The sequence below is a fragment of the Theobroma cacao genome, chromosome 7, assembly GCF_000208745.1.
Source record: "Theobroma cacao cultivar B97-61/B2 chromosome 7, Criollo_cocoa_genome_V2, whole genome shotgun sequence".
Classification (NCBI taxonomy): Eukaryota; Viridiplantae; Streptophyta; class Magnoliopsida; order Malvales; family Malvaceae; genus Theobroma; species Theobroma cacao.
Window position 1 is genome coordinate 12,579,066 of NC_030856.1, and position 7,253 is coordinate 12,586,318.

The window sequence follows — 7,253 nt, forward strand, 5'->3', positions numbered from 1 at the left end:
ATTAAAATATTTTTTTAATAAAAATGAGATTTATATTGGTTTTGAAATCAAATATTGTTTTGAAAAAATTGAGTATATGGAGACTGTGTTGAATTTATGATTTATATGTTATTGAAATTGTGGCTTATGACACTATGGTAGCATGATGGCTAAATTTTTGGGGTTGACATCAAATATATGAACAATTTTGGATTGGTCTCGGTAGACTGGATTAAATTTTATTCACCATATTATGCTACTAAAAATTTTATGGGTCTGGTGGTATATTAAACGGTCACCGCAGTGGTGGGGGTTTTCGTGGACTGCCTATGAGAAGGGCACGGTAACCTAATTATATACTTACCTCCTAGGGGAGATGTTGGATAAAGTATCTCCTAAGGTAAGATTTGAGTGCACCTCACGTTCGGACCACCACGTGTGTAAAGCCCGACCTTATAAAATACTTGTCATGACATACATGTGATGGATAGCATGTTTGCATGCTAGGAGAGTCCCGAAAAATTTACAAAAGTAGGTATTGTACCTAGAGGTACAACAAAGTTGATTTAAACCTCGAACTAAATCAAATAGAAATTTTAAAGTGAAATTAAGAGCTTCATAGTCCAAGGATGACTCAAAATGGTAATTTGGAGTTTGAGGATCAATTTGGAGTTAAACCAAAATTTTCGCTATTTAGGGGCAAAATGGTCATTTGCCACCTAGGGACAAAATGGGAATTTTTGGAAAAGATTTTTTGGCCCCATTTGACTTATTGGAGTATGATTTGAGGTTGAGAAGTGAAAAAAATTGTAATCCCGGTATTTTTCGGAGCATAAGGGTAAAATGGTAATTTTGTCACCCTATGGGCAAAATTGTAATTTTACACAACCGACACTTGTCCAGCACATGGATTTTATCCAATACTATCATGGATAATTGAAGGAATTTAAGTGGTGAAGAGAGAAAGCTTAATAGTTAAGAAATTAAAAATGGACCAATGGGATGGTGACATGTGTCAAGTTAATATCCATTTATTTTTTTAGCTTTAAAATCAGCAAAAGTTCAGTTTATTTTCTTCATTATGGCCGGCCAAAGCATGAAGTGAAGAAAAACAAAGAAAGAACAAAACCTAGGTGGGAAAATTGAAGAAAAAGTGTGAGATTTCAAGGAATTAAGCTAATAAAGGTAAACTTTTGTGATTTTATCTTGTGATTTACACTACCCATGCTTTCTTTTTCATTTTCCATGATTAGAACTCAAGCTTTCATGATGAACCCATGCTGGACAAATTTGAGAGGAGAGGTTTTGAGCATTGATTTTGCTAGATTTTAAGTTAATTAAGTGTTTTTGGTTGTTTAGTAATGGAAAGTATGAAAATCTAGCAAGAAATCACTTTGTTCTTCACAAACCCATTAATGGCCGAATTTTTTAGGGAGAATATTGAGGCTGAAATTGATGATATTTCATGATATTTTGGTGGTATTTAATGATTGGTGAGGCTAGAAATTTAATGGGAAATTTTGGAATGAAAATATGAATTTTTACCTAATGTATAGACATGTGCGAATTATGGTTCGGACTGATAAATTGAATTATATTCACAGTCATTGAGGTATTTTAAGTATAATTGGAGTGTAGAAAGTGAAAGAAATCGATTTAGAGTTAAATTAGAGGTTTTAGCCAATTACACCGAGAATAGTGCGAATTAGGTCGAATACCGTATTTAAACGGCTATTCGGACATTTTTGCATTATATATCATGCATTAGTAGTCTAAATTAGTTTAATTTCGATTTAGTACCAATGTAGTAAGTTTCTCAATTTTATACTATGTCTAGGTGGTGAATCCTCTGATAAAAGTAAGGGAATTGCACCCGAGGACCAGTAATCTGAGTACTTCAAAAATTCCCATTCTAGACATTGTGAGTAACTTTATCATCATTTTAATTATCTAAAGTATGTTTTAACTCGGTTTTGGTGAAATTTTATGAAAATGAGTTAAATGGCTAATTTTAGGTTTTGCAAACGAAAGTGTTTAAATGAAAAGATTTTATAAATTATCTTGAAACGAAATAACGATTTTGAAAATAGAGTAATTGGAGACCACCGGTATGTTGTAAATTTATGATTAGAAATTGATGGCTTATGTTATATTGTTATTGTGTTGGCATGACTGGCTGGGCTGTGTTTTATGAATTGTATGAATTGTTTTATTTTACCTTTGCAGGCTGGGTAGTAAAATATTAGCCCTGTCATGCTGTCAAAATTTTATTGTATGGTGGGTTTAGCTTGCTGCAGTAGGTGGATTATGTGGACCAGCCTATTAGAGGGGCACGAAATCCGGATATATATATATATATATATATGTACCTCGGTTAGAGAGGCGCTTAGGGTATCTCCTGAGGTACGGACAGAGTTCACGTCACGCAGAACCACCTCGTGATGATGAACTCCACTAACGCCAAGGAACGGCTATGTTTTTCAAACTAAAAATATGTTTACGTGTATACAAACTTTTTAACAGCCTTGGTGGACTCGATTAGATGCCTCGGCCAAGGTATCCACGAAAATGATTTTGGCAGGAGCCAAGCTTTTAAAATACTCATAAGCCATGTTGAGTATTTAAATGAAATACATATTGAGATGAAATATTTTAATTATCTCCTTTTACTCGGACTTTAGATCTTTTGAATGATGTTTGTTTACTCACTGGGATTTTATAATCTCACCACCCTCCTTTCGCTCCATTTCAGGTTCAGATTAAACTGTAGATAGTTGATCTCATCGAGGACTACCGTTGGGTTTGCATTCTTCAAACTGTAGGTTTATAGTCCTCTTTACTTTTGTTTATTCGAGGGCCTACTTATTATTGTAAATTAAATTAAATACTTTGGCTTACTGTATTATAGTATGTATGAATTTATTTAACTTTTACGCTACAAAAATTATTTACGTATAACTCTAAAAATATTATTTTATAAGAAAATAGAATATTTTACTTAACATTTCTTTTATTTTCTTATTATATCCAAATAATCGAAATTTCATTTTAAATGAAGATTTTAGACTTTAAAACTCACTTTTGATTATGAATTATATGTTTTGTACTCGTATATTACATTTTAGCCGGTTTTGAAATTTTGGGGGAAAAATGACTAAAATACCTTTGTGAGACGGAAATGAGATACTGATATTAAGCCTTACGGGGTCCCGGTTGGCATTTTGGGAAATGAGTGTTTATCGGGGTACCGCGACGGTTGTCAAGAGCTCGAGGGGAGTATTGGGTCTTGATAACGTGAGAGTGAGACTCAACCAACGCCTAGGAATGGCTGTGTGTCAGATGCGAAAACATGTTTATGGGTATGGGACATTTAACAGCCTTAGTGGTCTCAGTGGGATACCTTGACGAAGGTACCCGTGAAAATTATTCTGGTAGGGGCCAAGTTTATGAAATTCATAAGCCGGGAAATTTTGATGAAAGGAAATTGTTTGGTATAGATTGAAACAAATTTTGCGTTATGAACATTATTGAGATATAACATTTTTATATTGTCTCGTCTACTCGATTTTAGATGCTTTTGATGGTAATTGTTTACTCACTGGGATTATGTAATCTCACCCTTCTTCCTATCCATTTTTCAGGCTTACGATAATTTGTTGATATTTGATTAAGACGAGAATTAATCTCGGAGTTGCATCCTAGAAAGTAAGGGTTCGTAGCCCTACACCTTCTTGGTCAGTTGGGGGCCCACATGTCACTGTAAAAGTAATTTTATACTTAAGTTATCTGCTTTAAAGTACGTATGAATATATTTAGCTTTTACACCACATAAATTATTTACGGATTTCTCTATAAATATTATTTTTTTAAGAAAATAGAATATTTTATTTAATATTTTTATTATATTCAAATAGCTATAATTTTACTTTAAATGAATGTTTTAGACTTCAAAATTTAATTTAAATAATGAAATATGTGTTTCCACTTACATATTACATTTTTTACGAATTTCAAAATTTTTGAAAAAAAAGACTAAAATACCCCTGTGAGGCAGAAATAAATTTTCATTGTTTTTGGATGGGAAAATGGTCCATATCATTTCAAAACATGATTTTAGTTACTGTCGATCACAGAGGAGGTAAGAAAATTGATCCAAAAGCCTTGCGAGGTTTCGGTCAACATTCGGGATAAAGAATGTCTGACGAGACTTCGTGACGATTGTCACGGGCTCGATAGGAGTTCCGGGTCGTGACACTTATCATCTCCAAGATATATGATGAGGGAATGAATTACATTGATAGACTGTACGCTAAAAGGTTGTCAAAGAACCCTTTGACTCTCCTAACAATTGGGTGGCCATGATGTATTGCTAGATGCCAATCTTGGTCTATGGAATTGATTATAAATTAATTGATTGAAATTTATATTAATCAATTAAGTCATTAATCAATTCCATTGCCAACATGTTGGGAACCTAATGGGTCACACACATTGATTGCATTTGAATTAAATTGGGAGAGTGTTGATTTAAGTTAGACTTGAATCACATGCTAGGTAATTAACTTCTATTGATTTAATTAAAAGAGTTTAATTAAGTTTTAAACATACTTATAAATAGTTATAATTATAAGGCCTTGATTGCAAAATATAAAGGAAATTAATTTTAATTTTAATTTTAATTTCCAAGGACTTAATTAAAAGAGTTTAATTCAGAAATGGGCCCAATATTATAATGTATTATAATATTGAGGGATTAATTGCAAAATTGAAGTTATTTTAACCTAACTATATAAGTCACATTTTAACTATTTTCCATATGAGAGTTTTTCACAATTGAAGAAAACCTAGTTTTTGTCAGAAAAAGAAAAACGTTTTCTTTCTTTGCCACCACTCCCTTTGTGTGAAAGAGAAAATTGCTTATGAAGCAATTTTTGAGAGAGGCTCGGCTAAGATTGTGAAAAAGAAGAAAAGAACAATTGTTGTCCTTTTTGTTAGTACAAAGTATAGTTAAAAACTCCCTCATTTGTTGAAGGTTCAAGTGCAATCGTGTGTACTACCGTTGAAGGCTAAGCACTTGATTGGCTAGGGTTTTTGCTCCTTGTGGTGTTCGCGGGATTGCTTCGGGAAGTGCCATTGTGATTACGAAATTACTTGGCAAGGTAACTTTCTGAATAATAATTTATTTTGTGCTTTTATGTATTAAATATCACTAAGGTGATCCATGGGTGGAGGCATGTTTTGGTTGTTTAGTTATAGGTTTTAATTTTTTTTCCGTTGCGTATTTTGAGCATGCCGTCCATAGCCAAACCCATAAGTGGTATCCAAGCCTTCCTTAGTTCGATTTTAACATATTTTTATGTCTATTGTTGTTAATACCTTGTTGAAAAGGAATATAAGGTGTTCGGGTTTTGTTCTACACAAATTAGTAAGTTTGAAATTTTACAATTTGTTCTAGTTATTTTGATTTCTAGGTAGATTTTAATTGTAAATTTTAAAATTTATTTGTCATAATATTAATCTCATTTTAATGTCAAAATATTGCAGATTAACAAGTGCATGAGATGCACAAATTAATTTAGCAAATAAAGATTCGATCTCATGACATTATGGTGTGATTTAAATGGTAGAATTCGATTCTGTCCAGCCATGGTGTTGGTCCATTTTCAGCTATAAAAGTGAGACTTAAGTGCTGCATAAAATGTGAGAAAATTAAGGGATCAATACACATTGGAAATGTTCCAAGTTGGGTGATTATGTGTGGCAAATGGTGGAGGTAAAGCTACCAAAATGTGGCTGAAACAGCTGCTGTTTGCACAGTGACAGTCACGGTTTTGTTTGGCTTGGCAACCAAGAAAAGCCTAAATTTGTGCAATTAGTTACACCAATTGGCTAAGGATTTTTTTATGGAAAGCTTCCATAAATTATTCCAAATTGTTAAGAATTTTAAGGATTTAAATCCCTAGAATTAAGCCTTCATAAAACTGAGTAGGTGGAGTCAAAACTGTTGCTGCCTCTGCAGCAGCAAGCCACTGTTTTGAATTTTTTTGACAGCCAAAAACATTTTCTAAAATCATGGAAAATTAATATGGAATTTTTCCATAAGTTATCTATCAAGGAAAATTTAATTGGAAATTAAATTCCTGATTTTATGCTGCCAAATAATTTCAAAAGGAAGACAAAACCGAAACTGCCTCTGTAGATAAAGGTCATGGTTTTGAATATTTTTGACAGCCAAAAAGGTCTCCTAAAATCCTGAAAAAATATTATGGAATAGATCCATAAGTTATCTATCAGGATAAATTTTATTAGGAATTAAATTCCTAATTTTTGGTCACAAAGAATTTCAAAAGTGCTCAAAAACTGTTTCTGCCACCTACAGAGAAAGGTCACGGTTTTTGAAGTTTTTGAATGCCCAAATCACCTCCTAAAATCCGGAAAAATTATTCTGGAATATTTCCATGAGTTATCTATCAGGATAAATTTTATTGGAATTAAATTCCTAAAGATACACTACCATAATGCCACATAATTAGGACATGTCTACTGCTGTCTGCAGCAGGACACTGCCTTGGTTAAGACATAGAATTTGTCAAAATTTTACACCAATAAATGATCAATTAAATTAGTTAATTGGCTGAGGATAAGTTATGGAATTAGTTCCATAATTATGCTGATTTTTTTTAATGTTTAATTTAAGGAATATGATTCCTAAAATTAAGGATGTCAAAGATGATGCATTAACATCCACAAATAAAGAAATGTGATTTCTAAAATTATGGAAGTTAAAATATCTTTATTAGCCAATTAAATATTTATGGAATATGTTCCATAAAGATTGATAATTTATTTAATAAATTATGGAATGTGATTCCTTAATTTAAGGGTGTCAAAATTTAAATAATTTAAGACTACTTTAATTTAGGAATTATATTCCTAGTAGTAGTGGAAGTCTAAATATTTATGGACAAATTTTTTTTTGAATTGACTTCTTATAAGATGATAATTCTAATTTGACATTAAATTTAAAGATTACATTGTCTAAGATATTTCCTAATAAGATTAGGTAATAATAGACATTCAATCTTTAATTAAATGATATTAATAATAGATTGTGTAAAATATTTCAGAGCACAAATTAAAATTGTTTTAATTTGTAAGAAAAAAATTTAATTCTAATCCTAAGAAGATTAGGAATGGATAAATTACTAATTTTGATAAGTAATACTTACCATATATGAAAGAAGTTTTCATATATATAGAATTAAATGGTTACC

At 31.7% G+C, this 7,253-nt stretch overlaps 1 long non-coding RNA gene across 1 annotated transcript; it reads left to right on the top strand.

Moving 5' to 3' along the window:
- Positions 1,127-2,772, top strand: LOC108662928. The gene is made up of 3 exons (XR_001928803.1): positions 1,127-1,164; positions 1,817-1,900; positions 2,732-2,772. It is a non-coding gene; the product is annotated as an uncharacterized LOC108662928 (long non-coding RNA).